This window comes from Symphalangus syndactylus, chromosome 24 (genome assembly GCF_028878055.3).
Source record: "Symphalangus syndactylus isolate Jambi chromosome 24, NHGRI_mSymSyn1-v2.1_pri, whole genome shotgun sequence".
Lineage (NCBI taxonomy): Eukaryota > Metazoa > Chordata > Mammalia > Primates > Hylobatidae > Symphalangus > Symphalangus syndactylus.
In genome coordinates, this window is record NC_072446.2 from 77,514,321 (window position 1) to 77,537,014 (window position 22,694).

The following is a 22,694-nucleotide window of genomic DNA, read 5'->3' on the forward strand; positions in this document are numbered from 1 at the left end:
TAATAGTGGAAAAAGGAATGTCTTCAAATATAAACTACACAGAATCATTCGGTGAAACTTCTTTCTGATCTGTGCATTCAGCTAACAGAGTTAAACCATACTTTTGATTGAGCAGATCTGAACACTCTTTCTGTAGAAAATGCAACTGGACATTTGGAGCGCTAAGAGCGTAGTAGTGGAAAAAGGAATATATTCAAATATAAACTACACAGAAGCATTCTGTGAAACTTCTTTCTGATCTGAGCATTCAGCTGACAGAATTAAACCATACTTTTGATTGAGCAGTTTTGAAACACTCTGTCTGTAGAAAATGCAACTGGACATTCGTAGCGCTAAGTGGGTAATAGTGGAAAAAGTGTATGTTCAAATATAAACTACACAGAAGCATTGTATGAAACTACTTTCTGTTCTGTGCATTCAACTAACAGAGTTGAACCTTACATTTGATTGAGCCTTTCTGAAACACTCTTTCTGTAGAAACTGCAATTGGACATTCTGAGCGCTAAGAGGCCTCTATTGGGAAAAATAATATCTTCAAATAAAAACTACACAGAAGCATTGTGTGAAACTTATTTCTGATATGTTCATTAAGCTAACAGAGTTAAACCATACTTTTGATTGCGCAGTTCTGAACACTCTTTCTGTAGAAAATGCAAGTGGAGATTCGGAGCGCTAAGAGGGTAATAGTGGAAAAAGGAATGTCTCCAAATATAAACTACACAGAATCATTCTGTGAAACTTCTTTCTGATCTGTGCATTCAGCTAACAGAGTTAAACCATACTTTTGATTGAGCAGATCTGAACACTCTTTCTGTAGAAAATGCAACTGGACATTTCTAGCGCTAAGAGAGTAGTAGTGGAAAAAGGAATATATTCAAATATAAACTACACAGAAGCATTCTGTGAAACTTCTTTCTGATCTGAGCATTCAGCTAACAGAGTTAAACCATAATTTTGATTGAGCAGTTTTGAAACACTCTGTCTGTAGAAAATGCAACTGGACATTCGTAGCGCTAACTGGGTAATAGTGGAAAAAAGAGTATGTTCAAATATAAACTACACAGAAGCATTGTATGAAACTTCTTTCTGTTCTGTGCATTCAACTAACAGAGTTGAACCTTACTTTTGATTGAGCCTTTCTGAAACACTCTTTCTGTAGAAACTGCAATTGGACATTCTGAGCGCTAAGAGGCCTCTATTGGGGAAAATAATATCTTCAAATAAAAACTACACAGAAGCATTGTGTGAAACTTATTTCTGATATGTTCATTAAGCTAACAGAGTTATACCATACTTTGGATTGCGCAGTTCTGAAAACTCTTTCTGTAGAAAATGCAAGTGGACATTCGGAGCGCTAAGAGGGTAATAGTGGAAAAAGGAATATATTCAAATATAAACTACACAGTAGCATTCTGTGAAAATACTTTCTGTTCTGTGCATTCAACTAACAGATTTGAACCTTACTTTTGATTGAGCCGTTCTGAAACACTCTTTCTGTAGAAACTGCAATTGGACATGCTAAGCGCTAAGAGGCCTACATTGGGAAAAAGAATATCTTCAAATAAAAACTACACAGATGCATTCTGTGAAACTTAATTCTGATCTGTAAATTCAGTTAACAGAGATAAAATATATTTTTGATTGAGCAGTTATGAAACAATCTTTTTGTAGAAAATGCAAGTGGAGATTCGGAGCGCTAAGAGGGTAATAGTGGAAAAAGGAATGTCTTCAAATATAAACTACACAGAATCATTCGGTGAAATTTCTTTCTGATCTGTGCATTCAGCTAACAGAGTTAAACCATACTTTTGATTGAGCAGATCTGAACACTCTTTCTGTAGAAAATGCAACTGGACATTTGGAGCGCTAAGAGCGTAGTAGTGGAAAAAGAAATATATTCAAATATAAACTACACAGAAGCATTCTGTGAAACTTCTTTCTGATCTGAGCATTCAGCTAACAGAGTTAAACCATACTTTTGATTGAGCAGTTTTGAAACACTCTGTCTGTAGAAAATGCAACTGGACATTCGTAGCGCTAAGTGGGTAATAGTGGAAAAAAGAATGTGTTCAAATATAAACTACACAGAAGCATTCTGTGAAACTTCTTTCTGTTCTGTGCATTCAACTAACAGAGTTGAACCTTACTTTTGATTGAGCCGTTCTGAAACACTCTTTCTGTAGAAACTGCAATTGGACATTCTGAGCGCTAAGAGGCCTATATTGGGAAAAAGAATGTCTACAAATAAAAACTACACAGAAGAATTCTGTGAAACTTCTTTCTGTTCTGTTTGTTCAAATAAAAGAGTTGAACCTTTGTTTTGATTGAGCCGTTCTGAAACACTCTTTCTGTAGAAAATGCAAGTGGAGATTCGGAGCGCTAAGAGGGTAATAGTGGAAAAAGGAATGTCTCCAAATATAAACTACACAGAATCATTCTGTGAAACTTCTTTCTGATCTGTGCATTCAGCTAACAGTGTTAAACCATACTTTTGATTGAGCAGATCTGAACACTCTTTCTGTAGAAAATGCAACTGGACATTTGGAGCGCTAAGAGAGTAGTAGTGGAAAAAGGAATATATTCAAATATAAACTGCACAGAAGCATTCTGTGAAACTTCTTTCTGATCTGAGCATTCAGCTAATAGAGTTAAACCATACTTTTGATTGAGCAGTTTTGAAACACTCTGTCTGTAGAAAATGCAACTGGACATTCGTAGCGCTAAGTGGGTAATAGTGGAGAAAAGAATATGTTCAAATATAAACTACACAGAAGCATTGTATGAAACTTCTTTCTGTTCTGTGCATTCAACTAACAGAGTTGAACCTTACTTTTGATTGAGCCGTTCTGAAACAATCTTTCTGTAGAAACTGCAATTGGACATTCTGAGCGCTAAGAGGCCTCTATTCGGAAAAATAATATCTTCAAATAAAAATTACACAGAAGCATTGTGTGAAACTTATTTCTGATATGTTCATTAAGCTAACAGAGTTAAACCATACTTTTGATTGCGCAGTTCTGAACACTCTTTCTGTAGAAAATGCAAGTGGACATTCGGAGCGCTAAGAGGGTAATAGTGGAAAAAGCAATATATTCAAATATAAACTACACAGTAGCATTGTGTGAAAACTCTTACTGTTCTGTGCCTTCAGATAACGGAGTTGAACCTTACTTTTGATTGAGCCGTTCTGAAACACTCTTTCTGTAGAAACTGCAATTGGACATGCTAAGCGCTAAGAGGCCTACATTGGGAAAAAGAATATCTTCCAATAAAAACTACACAGATGCATTCTGTGAAACTTATTTCTGATCTGAAAATTCAGTTAACAGAGATAAAACATATTTTTGATTGAGCAGTTATGAAACACTCTTTTTGTAGAAAATGCAAGTGGAGATTCGGAGTGCTAAGAGGGTAATAGTGGAGAAAGGAATGTCTTCAAATATAAACTACACAGAATCATTCGGTGAAACTTCTTTCTGATCTGTGCATTCAGCTAACAGAGTTAAACCATACTTTTCATTGAGCAGATCTGAACACTCTTTCTGTAGAAAATGCAACTGGACATTTGGAGCGCTAAGAGCGTAGTAGTGGAAAAAGTAATATATTCAAATATAAACTACACAGAAGCATTCTGTGAAATTTCTTTCTGATCTGAGCATTCAGCTAACAGAGTTAAACCATACTTTTCACTGAGCAGTTTTGAAACACTCTGTCTGTAGAAAATGCAACTGGACATTCGTAGCGCTAAGTGGGTAATAGTGGAAAAAGAATATGTTCAAATATAAACTACACAGAAGCATTGTATGAAACTTCTTTCTGTTCTGTGCATTCAACTAACAGAGTTGAACCTTACTTTTGATTGAGCCGTTCTGAAACACTCTTTCTGTAGAAACTGCAATTGGACATTCTGAGCGCTAAGAGGCCTATATTGGGAAAAAGAATGTCTACAAATAAAAACTACACAGAAGAATTGTGTGAAACTCCTTTCTGTTCTGTTTGTTCAACTAAAAGAGTTGAACCTTAGTTTTGATTGAGCCGTTCTGAAACACTCTTTCTGTAGAAAATGCAAGTGGAGATTCGGAGCGCTAAGAGGGTAATAGTGGAAAAAGGAATGTCTCCAAATATAAACTACACAGAATCATTCTGTGAAACTTCTTTCTGATCTGTGCATTCAGCTAACAAAGTTAAAACATACTTTTGATTGAGCAGATCTGAACACTCTTTCTGTAGAAAATGCAACTGGACATTTGGAGCGCTAAGAGAGCAGTAGTGGAAAAAGGAATATATTCAAATATAAACTACACAGAAGCATTCTGTGAAACTTCTTTCTGATCTGAGCATTCAGCTAACAGATTTAAACCATACTTTTGATTGAGCAGTTTTGAAACACTCTGTCTGTAGAAAATGCAACTGGACATTCGTAGCGCTAAGTGGGTAATAGTGGAAAAAAGAGTATGTTCAAATATAAACTACACAGAAGCATTGTATGAAACATCTTTCTGTTCTGTGCATTCAACTAACAGAGTTGAACCTTAGTTTTGATTGAGCCTTTCTGAAACACTCTTTCTGTAGAAACTGCAATTGGACATTCTGAGCGCTAAGAGGCCTCTATTGGGAAAAATAATATCTTCAAATAAAAACTACACAGAAGCATTGTGTGAAACTTATTTCTGATATGTTCATTAAGCTAACAGAGTTAAACCATACTTTTGATTGCGCAGTTCTGAACACTCTTTCTGTATAAAATGCAAGTGGACATTCGGAGCGCTAAGAGGGTAATAGTGGAAAAAGGAATATATTCAAATATAAACTACACAGTAGCATTCTGTGAAAATTCTTTCTGTTCTGTGCATTCAACTAACAGAGTTGAACCTTACTTTTGATTGAGCCGTTCTGAAACACTCTTTCTGTAGAAACTGCAATTGGACATGCTAAGCGCTAAGAGGCCTACATTGGGAAAAATAATATCTTCAAATAAAAACTACACAGATGCATTCTGTGAAACTTATTTCTGATCTGTAAATTCAGTTAACAGAGATAAAACATATTTTTGATTGAGCAGTTATGAAACACTCTTTTTGTAGAAAATGCAAGTGGAGATACGGAGCGCTAAGAGGGTAATAGTGGAAAAAGTAATGTCTTCAAATATAAACTACACAGAATCATTCGGTGAAACTTCTTTCTGATCTGTGCATTCAGCTAACAGAGTTAAACCATACTTTTGATTGAGCAGATCTGAACACTCTTTCTGTAGAAAATGCAACTGGACATTTGGAGCGCTAAGAGCGTAGTAGTGGAAAAAGGAATATATTCAAATATAAACTACACAGAAGCATTCTGTGAAACTTCTTTCTGATCTGAGCATTCAGCTAACAGAGTTAAACCATACTTTTCACTGAGCAGTTTTGAAACACTCTGTCTGTAGAAAATGCAACTGGACATTCGTAGCGCTAAGTGGGTAATAGTGGAAAAAATAATATGTTCAAATATAAACTACACAGAAGCATTGTATTAAACTTCTTTCTGTTCTGTGCATTCTACTAACAGAGTGGAACCTTACTTTTGATTGAGCCGTTCTGAAACACTCTTTCTGTAGAAACTGCAATTGGACATTCTGAGCGCTAAGAGGCCTATATTGGGAAAAAGAATGTCTACAAATAAAAACTACACAGAAGAGTTGTGTGAAACTTCTTTCTGTTCTGTTTGTTCAAATAAAAGAGTTGAACCTTTGTTTTGATTGAGCCGTTCTGAAACACTCTTTCTGTAGAAAATGCAAGTGGAGTTTCGGAGCGCAAAGAGGGTAATAGTGGAAAAAGGAATGTCTCCAAATATAAACTACACAGAATCATTCTGTGAAACTTCTTTCTGATCTGTGCATTCAGCTAACAGTGTTAAACCATACTTTTGATTGAGCAGATCTGAACACTCTTTCTGTAGAAAATGCAACTGGACATTTGGAGCGCTAAGAGAGTAGTAGTGGAAAAAGGAATATATTCAAATATAAACTACACAGAAGCATTCTGTGAAACTTCTTTCTGATCCGAGCATTCAGCTAACAGAGTTAAACCATACTTTTGATTGAGCAGTTTTGAAACACTCTGTCTGTAGAAAATGCAACTGGACATTCGTAGCGCTAAGTGGGTAATAGTGGAAAAAAGAGTATGTTCAAATATAAACTACACAGAAGCATTGTATGAAACTTCTTTCTGTTCTGTGCATTCAACTAACAGAGTTGAACCTTACTTTTGATTGAGCCGTTCTGAAACACTCTTTCTGTAGAAACTGCAATTGGACATTCTGAGCGCTAACAGGCCTCTATTGGGAAAAATAATATCTTCAAATAAAAACTACACAGAAGCATTGTGTGAAACTTATTTCTGATATGTTCATTAAGCTAACAGAGTTAAACCATACTTTTGATTGCGCAGTTCTGAACACTCTTTCTGTAGAAAATGCAAGTGGACATTCGGAGCGCTAAGATGGTAATAGTGGAAAAAGGAATATATTCAAATATAAACTACACAGTAGCATTCTGTGAAAATTCTTTCTGTTCTGTGCATTCAACTAACAGAGTTGAACCTTACTTTTGATTGAGCCGTTCTGAAACACTCTTTCTGTAGAAACTACAATTGGACATGCTAAGCGCTAAGAGGCCTACATTGGGAAAAAGAATATCTTCAAATAAAAACTACACAGATGCATTCTGTGAAACTTATTTCTGATCTGTAAATTCAGTTAACAGAGATAAAACATATTTTTGATTGAGCAGTTATGAAACACTCTTTTTGTAGAAAATGCAAGTGGAGATTCGGAGCGCTAAGAGGGTAATAGTGGAAAAAGGAATGTCTTCAAATATAAACTACACAGAATCATTCGGTGAAACTTCTTTCTGATCTGTGCATTCAGCTAACAGAGTTAAACCATACTTTTGATTGAGCAGATCTGAACACTCTTTCTGTAGAAAATGCAACTGGACATTTGGAGCGCTAAGAGCGTAGTAGTGGAAAAAGGAATATATTCAAATATAAACTACACAGAAGCATTCTGTGAAACTTCTTTCTGATCTGAGCATTCAGCTAACAGAATTAAACCATACTTTTGATTGAGCAGTTTTGAAACACTCTGTCTGTAGAAAATGCAACTGGACATTCGTAGCGCTAAGTGGGTAATAGTGGAAAAAAGAATATGTTCAAATATAAACTATACAGAAGCATTGTATGAAACTTCTTTCTGTTCCGTGCATTCAACTAACAGAGTTGAACCTTACTTTTGATTGAGCCGTTCTGAAACACTCTTTCTGTAGAAACTGCAATTGGACATTCTGAGCGCTAAGAGGCCTATATTGGGAAAAAGAATGTCTACAAATAAAAACTACACAGAAGAATTGTGTGAAACTTCTTTCTGTTCTGTTTGTTCAACTAAAAGAGTTGAACCTTAGTTTTGATTGAGCCGTTCTGAAACACTCTTTCTGTAGAAAATGCAAGTGGAGATTCGGAGCGCTAAGAGGGTAATAGTGGAAAAAGGAATGTCTCCAAATATAAACTACACAGAATCATTCTGTGAAACTTCTTTCTGATCTGTGCATTCAGCTAACAGTGTTAAACCATACTTTTGATTGAGCAGATCTGAACACTCTTTCTGTAGAAAATGCAACTGGACATTTGGAGCGCTAAGAGAGTAGTAGTGGAAAAAGGAATATATTCAAATATAAACTACACAGAAGCATTCTGTGAAACTTCTTTCTGATCTGAGCATTCAGCTAATAGAGTTAAACCATACTTTTGATTGAGCAGTTTTGAAACACTCTGTCTGTAGAAAATGCAACTGGACATTCGTAGCGCTAAGTGGGTAATAGTGGAGAAAAGAATATGTTCAAATATAAACTACACAGAAGCATTGTATGAAACTTCTTTCTGTTCTGTGCATTCAACTAACAGAGTTGAACCTTACTTTTGATTGAGCCGTTCTGAAACAATCTTTCTGTAGAAACTGCAATTGGACATTCTGAGCGCTAAAAGGCCTCTATTGGGAAAAATAATATCTTCAAATAAAAATTACACAGAAGCATTGTGTGAAACTTATTTCTGATATGTTCATTAAGCTAACAGAGTTAAACCATACTTTTGATTGCGCAGTTCTGAACACTCTTTCTGTAGAAAATGCAAGTGGACATTCGGAGCGCTAAGAGGGTAATAGTGGAAAAAGCAATATATTCAAATATAAACTACACAGTAGCATTGTGTGAAAACTCTTACTGTTCTGTGCCTTCAGATAACGGAGTTGAACCTTACTTTTGATTGAGCCGTTCTGAAACACTCTTTCTGTAGAAACTGCAATTGGACATGCTAAGCGCTAAGAGGCCTACATTGGGAAAAAGAATATCTTCCAATAAAAACTACACAGATGCATTCTGTGAAACTTATTTCTGATCTGAAAATTCAGTTAACAGAGATAAAACATATTTTTGATTGAGCAGTTATGAAACACTCTTTTTGTAGAAAATGCAAGTGGACATTCGGAATGCTAAGAGGGTAATAGTGGAGAAAGGAATGTCTTCAAATATAAACTACACAGAATCATTCGGTGAAACTTCTTTCTGATCTGTGCATTCAGTTAACAGAGTTAAACCATACTTTTCATTGAGCAGATCTGAACACTCTTTCTGTAGAAAATGCAACTGGACATTTGGAGCGCTAAGAGCGTAGTAGTGGAAAAAGGAATATATTCAAATATAAACTACACAGAAGCATTCTGTGAAATTTCTTTCTGATCTGAGCATTCAGCTAACAGAGTTAAACCATACTTTTCACTGAGCAGTTTTGAAACACTCTGTCTGTAGAAAATGCAACTGGACATTCGTAGCGCTAAGTGGGTAATAGTGGAAAAAGAATATGTTCAAATATAAACTACACAGAAGCATTGTATGAAACTTCTTTCTGTTCTGTGCATTCAACTAACAGAGTTGAACCTTACTTTTGATTGAGCCGTTCTGAAACACTCTTTCTGTAGAAACTGCAATTGGACATTCTGAGCGCTAAGAGGCCTATATTGGGAAAAAGAATGTCTACAAATAAAAACTACACAGAAGAATTGTGTGAAACTCCTTTCTGTTCTGTTTGTTCAACTAAAAGAGTTGAACCTTAGTTTTGATTGAGCCGTTCTGAAACACTCTTTCTGTAGAAAATGCAAGTGGAGATTCGGAGCGCTAAGAGGGTAATAGTGGAAAAAGGAATGTCTCCAAATATAAACTACACAGAATCATTCTGTGAAACTTCTTTCTGATCTGTGCATTCAGCTAACAAAGTTAAAACATACTTTTGATTGAGCAGATCTGAACACTCTTTCTGTAGAAAATGCAACTGGACATTTGGAGCGCTAAGAGAGTAGTAGTGGAAAAAGGAATATATTCAAATATAAACTACACAGAAGCATTCTGTGAAACTTCTTTCTGATCTGAGCATTCAGCTAACAGATTTAAACCATACTTTTGATTGAGCAGTTTTGAAACACTCTGTCTGTAGAAAATGCAACTGGACATTCGTAGCGCTAAGTGGGTAAAAGTGGAAAAAAGAGTATGTTCAAATATAAACTACACAGAAGCATTGTATGAAACATCTTTCTGTTCTGTGCATTCAACTAACAGAGTTGAACCTTAGTTTTGATTGAGCCTTTCTGAAACACTCTTTCTGTAGAAACTGCAATTGGACATTCTGAGCGCTAAGAGGCCTCTATTGGGAAAAATAATATCTTCAAATAAAAACTACACAGAAGCATTGTGTGAAACTTATTTCTGATATGTTCATTAAGCTAACAGAGTTAAACCATACTTTTGATTGCGCAGTTCTGAACACTCTTTCTGTATAAAATGCAAGTGGACATTCGGAGCGCTAAGAGGGTAATAGTGGAAAAAGGAATATATTCAAATATAAACTACACAGTAGCATTCTGTGAAAATTCTTTCTGTTCTGTGCATTCAACTAACAGAGTTGAACCTTACTTTTGATTGAGCCGTTCTGAAACACTCTTTCTGTAGAAACTGCAATTGGACATGCTAAGCGCTAAGAGGCCTACATTGGGAAAAATAATATCTTCAAATAAAAACTACACAGATGCATTCTGTGAAACTTATTTCTGATCTGTAAATTCAGTTAACAGAGATAAAACATATTTTTGATTGAGCAGTTATGAAACACTCTTTTTGTAGAAAATGCAAGTGGAGATACGGAGCGCTAAGAGGGTAATAGTGGAAAAAGGAATGTCTTCAAATATAAACTACACAGAATCATTCGGTGAAACTTCTTTCTGATCTGTGCATTCAGCTAACAGAGTTAAACCATACTTTTGATTGAGCAGATCTGAACACTCTTTCTGTAGAAAATGCAACTGGACATTTGGAGCGCTAAGAGCGTAGTAGTGGAAAAAGGAATATATTCAAATATAAACTACACAGAAGCATTCTGTGAAACTTCTTTCTGATCTGAGCATTCAGCTAACAGAGTTAAACCACACTTTTCACTGAGCAGTTTTGAAACACTCTGTCTGTAGAAAATGCAACTGGACATTCGTAGCGCTAAGTGGGTAATAGTGGAAAAAAAAATATGTTCAAATATAAACTACACAGAAGCATTGTATTAAACTTCTTTCTGTTCTGTGCATTCTACTAACAGAGTTGAACCTTACTTTTGATTGAGCCGTTCTGAAACACTCTTTCTGTAGAAACTGCAATTGGACATTCTGAGCGCTAAGAGGCCTATATTGGGAAAAAGAATGTCTACAAATAAAAACTACACAGAAGAATTGTGTGAAACTTCTTTCTGTTCTGTTTGTTCAAATAAAAGAGTTGAACCTTTGTTTTGATTGAGCCGTTCTGAAACACTCTTTCTGTAGAAAATGCAAGTGGAGTTTCGGAGCGCAAAGAGGGTAATAGTGGAAAAAGGAATGTCTCCAAATATAAACTACACAGAATCATTCTGTGAAACTTCTTTCTGATCTGTGCATTCAGCTAACAGAGTTAAACCATACTTTTGATTGAGCAGATGTGAACACTCTTTCTGTAGAAAATGCAACTGGACATTTGGAGCGCTAAGAGAGTAGTAGTGGAAAAAGGAATATATTCAAATATAAACTACACAGAAGCATTCTGTGAAACTTCTTTCTGATCTGAGCATTCAGCTAACAGAGTTAAACCATACTTTTGATTGAGCAGTTTTGAAACACTCTGTCTGTAGAAAATGCAAATGGACATTCGTAGCGCTAAGTGGGTAATAGTGGAAAAAAGAGTATGTTCAAATATAAACTACACAGAAGCATTGTATGAAACTTCTTTCTGTTCTGTGCATTCAACTAACAGAGTTGAACCTTACTTTTGATTGAGCCTTTCTGAAACACTCTTTCTGTAGAAACTGCAATTGGACATTCTGAGCGCTAAGAGGCCTCTATTGGGAAAAATAATATCTTCAAATAAAAACTACACAGAAGCATTGTGTGAAACTTATTTCTGATATGTTCATTAAGCTAACAGAGTTATACCATACTTTGGATTGCGCAGTTCTGAACACTCTTTCTGTAGAAAATGCAAGTGGACATTCGGAGCGCTAAGAGGGTAATAGTGGAAAAAGGAATATATTCAAATATAAACTACACAGTAGCATTCTGTGAAAATTCTTTCTGTTCTGTGCATTCAACTAACAGAGTTGAACCTTACTTTTGATTGAGCCGTTCTGAAACACTCTTTCTGTAGAAACTGCAATTGGACATGCTAAGCGCTAAGAGGCCTACATTGGGAAAAAGAATATCTTCAAATAAAAAATACACAGATGCATTCTGTGAAACTTATTTCTGATCTGTAAATTCAGTTAACAGAGATAAAACATATTTTTGATTGAGCAGTTATGAAACAATCTTTTTGTAGAAAATGCAAGTGGAGATTCGGAGCGCTAAGAGGGTAATAGTGGAAAAAGGAATGTCTTCAAATATAAACTACACAGAATCATTCGGTGAAACTTCTTTCTGATCTGTGCATTCAGCTAACAGATTTAAACCATACTTTTGATTGAGCAGATCTGAACACTGTTTCTGTAGAAAATGCAACTGGACATTTGGAGCGCTAAGAGCGTAGTAGTGGAAAAAGGAATATATTCAAATATAAACTACACAGAAGCATTCTGTGAAATTTCTTTCTGATCTGAGCATTCAGCTAACAGAGTTAAACCATACTTTTCACTGAGCAGTTTTGAAACACTCTGTCTGTAGAAAATGCAACTGGACATTCGTAGCGCTAAGTGGGTAATAGTGGAAAAAGAATATGTTCAAATATAAACTACACAGAAGCATTGTATGAAACTTCTTTCTGTTCTGTGCATTCAACTAACAGAGTTGAACCTTACTTTTGATTGAGCCGTTCTGAAACACTCTTTCTGTAGAAACTGCAATTGGACATTCTGAGCGCTAAGAGGCCTATATTGGGAAAAAGAATGTCTACAAATAAAAACTACACAGAAGAATTGTGTGAAACTCCTTTCTGTTCTGTTTGTTCAACTAAAAGAGTTGAACCTTAGTTTTGATTGAGCCGTTCTGAAACACTCTTTCTGTAGAAAATGCAAGTGGAGATTCGGAGCGCTAAGAGGGTAATAGTGGAAAAAGGAATGTCTCCAAATATAAACTACACAGAATCATTCTGTGAAACTTCTTTCTGATCTGTGCATTCAGCTAACAAAGTTAAAACATACTTTTGATTGAGCAGATCTGAACACTCTTTCTGTAGAAAATGCAACTGGACATTTGGAGCGCTAAGAGAGTAGTAGTGGAAAAAGGAATATATTCAAATATAAACTACACAGAAGCATTCTGTGAAACTTCTTTCTGATCTGAGCATTCAGCTAACAGATTTAAACCATACTTTTGATTGAGCAGTTTTGAAACACTCTGTCTGTAGAAAATGCAACTGGACATTCGTAGCGCTAAGTGGGTAAAAGTGGAAAAAAGAGTATGTTCAAATATAAACTACACAGAAGCATTGTATGAAACATCTTTCTGTTCTGTGCATTCAACTAACAGAGTTGAACCTTAGTTTTGATTGAGCCTTTCTGAAACACTCTTTCTGTAGAAACTGCAATTGGACATTCTGAGCGCTAAGAGGCCTCTATTGGGAAAAATAATATCTTCAAATAAAAACTACACAGAAGCATTGTGTGAAACTTATTTCTGATATGTTCATTAAGCTAACAGAGTTAAACCATACTTTTGATTGCGCAGTTCTGAACACTCTTTCTGTATAAAATGCAAGTGGACATTCGGAGCGCTAAGAGGGTAATAGTGGAAAAAGGAATATATTCAAATATAAACTACACAGTAGCATTCTGTGAAAATTCTTTCTGTTCTGTGCATTCAACTAACAGAGTTGAACCTTACTTTTGATTGAGCCGTTCTGAAACACTCTTTCTGTAGAAACTGCAATTGGACATGCTAAGCGCTAAGAGGCCTACATTGGGAAAAATAATATCTTCAAATAAAAACTACACAGATGCATTCTGTGAAACTTATTTCTGATCTGTAAATTCAGTTAACAGAGATAAAACATATTTTTGATTGAGCAGTTATGAAACACTCTTTTTGTAGAAAATGCAAGTGGAGATACGGAGCGCTAAGAGGGTAATAGTGGAAAAAGGAATGTCTTCAAATATAAACTACACAGAATCATTCGGTGAAACTTCTTTCTGATCTGTGCATTCAGCTAACAGAGTTAAACCATACTTTTGATTGAGCAGATCTGAACACTCTTTCTGTAGAAAATGCAACTGGACATTTGGAGCGCTAAGAGCGTAGTAGTGGAAAAAGGAATATATTCAAATATAAACTACACAGAAGCATTCTGTGAAACTTCTTTCTGATCTGAGCATTCAGCTAACAGAGTTAAACCACACTTTTCACTGAGCAGTTTTGAAACACTCTGTCTGTAGAAAATGCAACTGGACATTCGTAGCGCTAAGTGGGTAATAGTGGAAAAAATAATATGTTCAAATATAAACTACACAGAAGCATTGTATTAAACTTCTTTCTGTTCTGTGCATTCTACTAACAGAGTTGAACCTTACTTTTGATTGAGCCGTTCTGAAACACTCTTTCTGTAGAAACTGCAATTGGACATTCTGAGCGCTAAGAGGCCTATATTGGGAAAAAGAATGTCTACAAATAAAAACTACACAGAAGAATTGTGTGAAACTTCTTTCTGTTCTGTTTGTTCAAATAAAAGAGTTGAACCTTTGTTTTGATTGAGCCGTTCTGAAACACTCTTTCTGTAGAAAATGCAAGTGGAGTTTCGGAGCGCAAAGAGGGTAATAGTGGAAAAAGGAATGTCTCCAAATATAAACTACACAGAATAATTCTGTGAAACTTCTTTCTGATCTGTGCATTCAGCTAACAGAGTTAAACCATACTTTTGATTGAGCAGATGTGAACACTCTTTCTGTAGAAAATGCAACTGGACATTTGGAGCGCTAAGAGAGTAGTAGTGGAAAAAGGAATATATTCAAATATAAACTACACAGAAGCATTCTGTGAAACTTCTTTCTGATCTGAGCATTCAGCTAACAGAGTTAAACCATACTTTTGATTGAGCAGTTTTGAAACACTCTGTCTGTAGAAAATGCAAATGGACATTCGTAGGGCTAAGTGGGTAATAGTGGAAAAAAGAGTATGTTCAAATATAAACTACACAGAAGCATTGTATGAAACTTCTTTCTGTTCTGTGCATTCAACTAACAGAGTTGAACCTTACTTTTGATTGAGCCTTTCTGAAACACTCTTTCTGTAGAAACTGCAATTGGACATTCTGAGCGCTAAGAGGCCTCTATTGGGAAAAATAATATCTTCAAATAAAAACTACACAGAAGCATTGTGTGAAACTTATTTCTGATATGTTCATTAAGCTAACAGAGTTATACCATACTTTGGATTGCGCAGTTCTGATCACTCTTTCTGTAGAAAATGCAAGTGGACATTCGGAGCGCTAAGAGGGTAATAGTGGAAAAAGGAATATATTCAAATATAAACTACACAGTAGCATTCTGTGAAAATTCTTTCTGTTCTGTGCATTCAACTAACAGAGTTGAACCTTACTTTTGATTGAGCCGTTCTGAAACACTCTTTCTGTAGAAACTGCAATTGGACATGCTAAGCGCTAAGAGGCCTACATTGGGAAAAAGAATATCTTCAAATAAAAAATACACAGATGCATTCTGTGAAACTTATTTCTGATCTGTAAATTCAGTTAACAGAGATAAAACATATTTTTGATTGAGCAGTTATGAAACAATCTTTTTGTAGAAAATGCAAGTGGAGATTCGGAGCGCTAAGAGGGTAATAGTGGAAAAAGGAATGTCTTCAAATATAAACTACACAGAATCATTCGGTGAAACTTCTTTCTGATCTGTGCATTCAGCTAACAGATTTAAACCATACTTTTGATTGAGCAGATCTGAACACTGTTTCTGTAGAAAATGCAACTGGACATTTGGAGCGCTAAGAGCGTAGTAGTGGAAAAAGGAATATATTCAAATATAAACTACACAGAAGCATTCTGTGAAACTTCTTTCTGATCTGAGCATTCAGCTAACAGAGTTAAACCATACTTTTGATTGAGCAGTTTTGAAACACTCTGTCTGTAGAAAATGCAACTGGACATTCGTAGCGCTAAGTGGGTAATAGGGGAAAAAAGAATGTGTTCAAATATAAACTACACAGAAGCATTCTGTGAAACTTCTTTCTGTTCTGTGCATTCAACTAACAGAGTTGAATCTTACTTTTGATTGAGCCGTTCTGAAACACACTTTCTGTAGAAACTGCAATTGGACATTCTGAGCGCTAAGAGGCCTATATTGGGAAAAAGAATGTCTACAAATAAAAACTACACAGAATAATTGTGTGAAACGCCTTTCTGTTCTGTTTGTTCAAATAAAAGAGTTGAACCTTTGTTTTAATTGAGCCGTTCTGAAACACTCTTTCTGTAGAAAATGCAAGTGGAGATTCGGAGCGCTAAGAGGGTAATAGTGGAAAAAGGAATGTCTCCAAATATAAACTACACAGAATCATTCTGTGAAACTTCTTTCTGATCTGTGCATTCAGCTAACAGTGTTAAACCATACTTTTGATTGAGCAGATCTGAACACTCTTTCTGTAGAAAATGCAACTGGACATTTGGAGCGCTAAGAGAGTAGTAGTGGAAAAAGGAATATATTCAAATATAAACTACACAGAAGCATTCTGTGAAACTTCTTTCTGATCTGAGCATTCAGCTAACAGAGTTAAACCATACTTTTGATTGAGCAGTTTTGAAACACTCTGTCTGTAGAAAATGCAACTGGACATTCGTAGCGCTAAGTGGGTAATAGTGGAAAAAAGAGTATGTTCAAATATAAACTACATAGAAGCATTGTATGAAACTTCTTTCTGTTCTGTGCATTCAACTAACAGAGTTGAACCTTACTTTTGATTGAGCCGTTCTGAAACACTCTTTCTGTAGAAACTGCAATTGGACATTCTGAGCGCTAACAGGCCTCTATTGGGAAAAATAATATCTTCAAATAAAAACTACACAGAAGCATTGTGTGAAACTTATTTCTGATATGTTCATTAAGCTAACAGAGTTAAACCATACTTTTGATTGCGCAGTTCTGAACACTCTTTCTGTAGAAAATGCAAGTGGACATTCGGAGCGCTAAGATGGTAATAGTGGAAAAAGGAATATATTCAAATATAAACTACACAGTAGCATTCTGTGAAAATTCTTTCTGTTCTGTGCATTCAACTAACAGAGTTGAACCTTACTTTTGATTGAGCCGTTCTGAAACACTCTTTCTGTAGAAACTACAATTGGACATGCTAAGCGCTAAGAGGCCTACATTGGGAAAAAGAATATCTTCAAATAAAAACTACACAGATGCATTCTGTGAAACTTATTTCTGATCTGTAAATTCAGTTAACAGAGATAAAACATATTTTTGATTGAGCAGTTATGAAACACTCTTTTTGTAGAAAATGCAAGTGGAGATTCGGAGCGCTAAGAGGGTAATAGTGGAAAAAGGAATGTCTTCAAATATAAACTACACAGAATCATTCGGTGAAACTTCTTTCTGATCTGTGCATTCAGCTAACAGAGTTAAACCATACTTTTGATTGAGCAGATCTGAACACTCTTTCTGTTGAAAATGCAACTGGACATTTGGAGCGCTAAGAGCGTAGTAGTGGAAAAAGGAATATATTCAAATATAAACTACACAGAAGCATTCTGTGAAACTTCTTTCTGATCTGAGCATACAGCTAACAGAATTAAACCATACTTTTGATTGAGCAGTTTTGAAACACTCTGTCTGTAGAAAATGCAACTGGACATTCGTAGCGCTAAGTGGGTAATAGTGGAAAAAAGAATATGTTCAAATATAAACTACACAGAAGCATTGTATGAAACTTCTTTCTGTTCCGTGCATTCAACTAACAGAGTTGAACCTTACTTTTGATTGAGCCGTTCTGAAACACTCTTTCTGTAGAAACTGCAATTGGACATTCTGAGCGCTAAGAGGCCTATATTGGGAAAAAGAATGTCTACAAATAAAAACTACACAGAAGAATTGTGTGAAACTTCTTTCTGTTCTGTTTGTTCAACTAAAAGAGTTGAACCTTAGTTTTGATTGAGCCGTTCTGAAACACTCTTTCTGTAGAAAATGCAAGTGGAGATTCGGAGCGCTAAGAGGGTAATAGTGGAAAAAGGAATGTCTCCAAATATAAACTACACAGAATCATTCTGTGAAACTTCTTTCTGATCTGTGCATTCAGCTAACAGAGTTAAACCATACTTTTGATTCAGCAGATCTGAACACTCTTTCTGTAGAAAATGCAACTGGACATTTGGAGCGCTAAGAGAGTAGTAGTGGAAAAAGGAATATATTCAAATATAAACTACACAGAAGCATTCTGTGAAACTTCTTTCTGATTTGAGCATTCAGCTAACAGAGTTAAACCATACTTTTGATTGAGCAGTTTTGAAACACTCTGTCTGTAGAAAATGCAACTGGACATTCGTAGCGCTAAGTTGGTAATAGTGGAAAAAAGAATATGTTCAAATATAAACTACTCAAAATCATTGTATGAAACTTCTTTCTGTTCTGTGCATTCAACTAACAGAGTTGAACCTTACTTTTGATTGAGCCTTTCTGAAACACTCTTTCGGTAGAAACTGCAATTGGACATTCTGAGCGCTAAGAGGCCTATATTGGGAAAAATAATATCTTCATATAAAAACTACACAGAAGCATTGTGTGAAACTTATTTCTGATATGTTCATTAAGCTAACAGAGTTAAACCATACTTTTGATTGCGCAGTTCTGAACACTCTTTCTGTAGAAAATGCAAGTGGACATTCGGAGCGCTAAGAGGGTAATAGTGGAAAAAGGAATATATTCAAATATAAACTACACAGTAGCATTCTGTGAAAATTCTTTCTGTTCTGTGCATTCAACTAACAGAGTTGAACCTTACTTTTGATTGAGCCGTTCTGAAACACTCTTTCTGTAGAAACTGCAATTGGACATGCTAAGCGCTAAGAGGCCTACATTGGGAAAAAGAATATCTTCAAATAAAAACTACACAGATGCATTCTGTGAAACTTATTTCTGATCTGTAAATTCAGTTAACAGAGATAAAACATATTTTTGATTGAGCAGTTATGAAACACTCTTTTTGTAGAAAATGCAAGTGGAGATTCGGAGCGCTAAGAGGATAATAGTGGAAAAAGGAATGTCTTCAAATATAAACTACACAGAATCATTCGGTGAAACTTCTTTCTGATCTGTGCATTCAGCTAACAGAGTTAAACCATGCTTTTGATTGAGCAGATCTGAACACTCTTTCTGTAGAAAATGCAACTGGACATTTGGAGCGCTAAGAGCGTAGTAGTGGCTAAAGGAATATATTCAAATATAAACTACACAGAAGCATTCTGTGAAACTTTTTTCTGATCTGAGCATTCAGCTAACAGAGTTAAACCATACTTTTGATTGAGCAGTTTTGAAACACTCTGTCTGTAGAAAATGCAACTGGACATTCGTAGCGCTAAGTGGGTAATAGTGGAAAAAAGAATATGTTCAAATATAAACTACACAGAAGCATTCTGTGAAACTTCTTTCTGTTCTGTATATTCAACTAACAGAGTTGAACCTTACTTTTGATTGAGCCTTTCTGAAACACTCTTTCTGCAGAAACTGCAATTGGACATTCTGAGCGCTAAGAGGCCTATATTGGGAAAAAGAATGTCTACAAATAAAAACTACACAGAAGAATTGTGTGAAACTTCTTTCTGTTCTGTTTGTTCAACTAAAAGCGTTGAACCTTTGTTTTGATTGAGCCGTTCTGAAACACTCTTTCTGTAGAAAATGCAAGTGGAGATTCGGAGCGCTAAGAGGGTAATAGTGGAAAAAGGAATGTCTCCAAATATAAACTACACAGAATCATTCTGTGAAACTTCTTTCTGATCTGTGCATTCAGCTAACAGGGTTAAACCATACTTTTGATTGAGCAGATCTGAACACTCTTTCTGTAGAAAATGCAACTGGACATTTGGAGCGCTAAGAGAGTAGTAGTGGAAAAAGCAATATATTCAAATATAAACTACACAGAAGCATTCTGTGAAACTTCTTTCTGATCTGAGCATTCAGCTAACAGAGTTAAACCATACTTTTGATTGAGCAGTTTTGAAACACTCTGTCTGTAGGAAATGCAACTGGACATTCGTAGCGCTAAGTGGGTAATAGTGGAAAAAAGAATATGTTCAAATATAAACTACACAGAAGCATTGTATGAAACTTCTTTCTGTTCTGTGCATTCAACTAACAGAGTTGAACCTTAGTTTTGATTGAGCCTTTCTGAAACACTCTTTCTGTAGAAACTGCAATTGGACATTCTGAGCGCTAAGAGGTCTCTATTGGGAAAAAAAATATCTTCAAATAAAAACTACACATAAGCATTGTGTGAAACTTATTTCTGATATGTTCATTAAGCTAACAGAGTTAAACCATACTTTTGATTGCGCAGTTCTGAACACTCTTTCTGTAGAAAATTCAAGTGGACATTCGGAGCGCAAAGAGGGTAATAGTGGAAAAAGGAATATATTCAAATATAAACTACACAGTAGCATTCTGTGAAAATTCTTTCTGTTCTGTGCATACAACTAACAGAGTTGAACCCTACTTTTGATTGAGCCGTTCTGAAACACTCTTTCTGTAGAAACTACAATTGGACATGCTAAGCGCTAAGTTGCCTACATTGGGAAAAAGAATATCTTCAAATAAAAACTACACAGATGCATTCTGTGAAACTTATTTCTGATCTGTAAATTCAGTTAACAGAGATAAAACATATTTTTGATTGAGCAGTTATGAAACACTCTTTTTGTAGAAAATGCAAGTGGAGATTCGGAGCGCTAAGAGGGTAATAGTGGAAAAAGTAATGTCTTCAAATATAAACTACACAGAATCATTCGGTGAAACTTCTTTCTGATCTGTGCATTCAGCTAACATAGTTAAACCATAGTTTTGATTGAGCAGATCTGAACACTCTTTCTGTTGAAAATGCAACTGGACATTTGGAGCGCTAAGAGCGTAGTAGTGGAAAAAGGAATATATTCAAATATAAACTACACAGAATCATTCTGTGAAACTTCTTTCTGATCTGAGCATTCAGCTAACAGAATTAAACCATACTTTTGATTGAGCAGTTTTGAAACACCCTGTCTGTAGAAAATGCAACTGGACATTCGTAGCGCTAAGTGGGTAATAGTGGAAAAAAGAGTATGTTCAAATATAAACTACACAGAAGCATTGTATGAAACTTCTTTCTGTTCTGTGCATTCAACTAACAGAGTTGAACCTTACTTTTGATTGAGCCTTTCTGAAACACTCTTTCTGTAGAAACTGCAATTGGACATTCTGAGCGCTAAGAGGCCTCTATTGGGAAAAATAATATCTTCAAATAAAAACTACACAGAAGCATTGTGTGAAACTTATTTCTGATATGTTCATTAAGCTAACAGAGTTATACCATACTTTGGATTGCGCAGTTCTGAACACTCTTTCTGTAGAAAATGCAAGTGGACATTCGGAGCGCTAAGAGGGTAATAGTGGAAAAAGGAATATATTCAAATATAAACTACACAGTAGCATTCTGTGAAAATTCTTTCTGTTCTGTGCATTCAACTAACAGAGTTGAACCTTACTTTTGATTGAGCCGTTCTGAAACACTCTTTCTGTAGAAACTGCAATTGGACATGCTAAGCGCTAAGAGGCCTACATTGGGAAAAAGAATATCTTCAAATAAAAAATACACAGATGCATTCTGTGAAACTTATTTCTGATCTGTAAATTCAGTTAACAGAGATAAAACATATTTTTGATTGAGCAGTTATGAAACAATCTTTTTGTAGAAAATGCAAGTGGAGATTCGGAGCGCTAAGAGGGTAATAGTGGAAAAAGGAATGTCTTCAAATATAAACTACACAGAATCATTCGGTGAAACTTCTTTCTGATCTGTGCATTCAGCTAACAGATTTAAACCATACTTTTGATTGAGCAGATCTGAACACTGTTTCTGTAGAAAATGCAACTGGACATTTGGAGCGCTAAGAGCGTAGTAGTGGAAAAAGGAATATATTCAAATATAAACTACACAGAAGCATTCTGTGAAACTTCTTTCTGATCTGAGCATTCAGCTAACAGAGTTAAACCATACTTTTGATTGAGCAGTTTTGAAACACTCTGTCTGTAGAAAATGCAACTGGATATTCGTAGCGCTAAGTGGGTAATAGGGGAAAAAAGAATGTGTTCAAATATAAACTACACAGAAGCATTCTGTGAAACTTCTTTCTGTTCTGTGCATTCAACTAACAGAGTTGAATCTTACTTTTGATTGAGCCGTTCTGAAACACACTTTCTGTAGAAACTGCAATTGGACATTCTGAGCGCTAAGAGGCCTATATTGGGAAAAAGAATGTCTACAAATAAAAACTACACAGAATAATTATGTGAAACGCCTTTCTGTTCTGTTTGTTCAAATAAAAGAGTTGAACCTTTGTTTTAATTGAGCCGTTCTGAAACACTCTTTCTGTAGAAAATGCAAGTGGAGATTCGGAGCGCTAAGAGGGTAATAGTGGAAAAAGGAATGTCTCCAAATATAAACTACACAGAATCATTCTGTGAAACTTCTTTCTGATCTGTGCATTCAGCTAACAGTGTTAAACCATACTTTTGATTGAGCAGATCTGAACACTCTTTCTGTAGAAAATGCAACTGGACATTTGGAGCGCTAAGAGAGTAGTAGTGGAAAAAGGAATATATTCAAATATAAACTACACAGAAGCATTCTGTGAAACTTCTTTCTGATCTGAGCATTCAGCTAACAGAGTTAAACCATACTTTTGATTGAGCAGTTTTGAAACACTCTGTCTGTAGAAAATGCAACTGGACATTCGTAGCGCTAAGTGGGTAATAGTGGAAAAAAGAGTATGTTCAAATATAAACTACATAGAAGCATTGTATGAAACTTCTTTCTGTTCTGTGCATTCAACTAACAGAGTTGAACCTTACTTTTGATTGAGCCGTTCTGAAACACTCTTTCTGTAGAAACTGCAATTGGACATTCTGAGCGCTAAC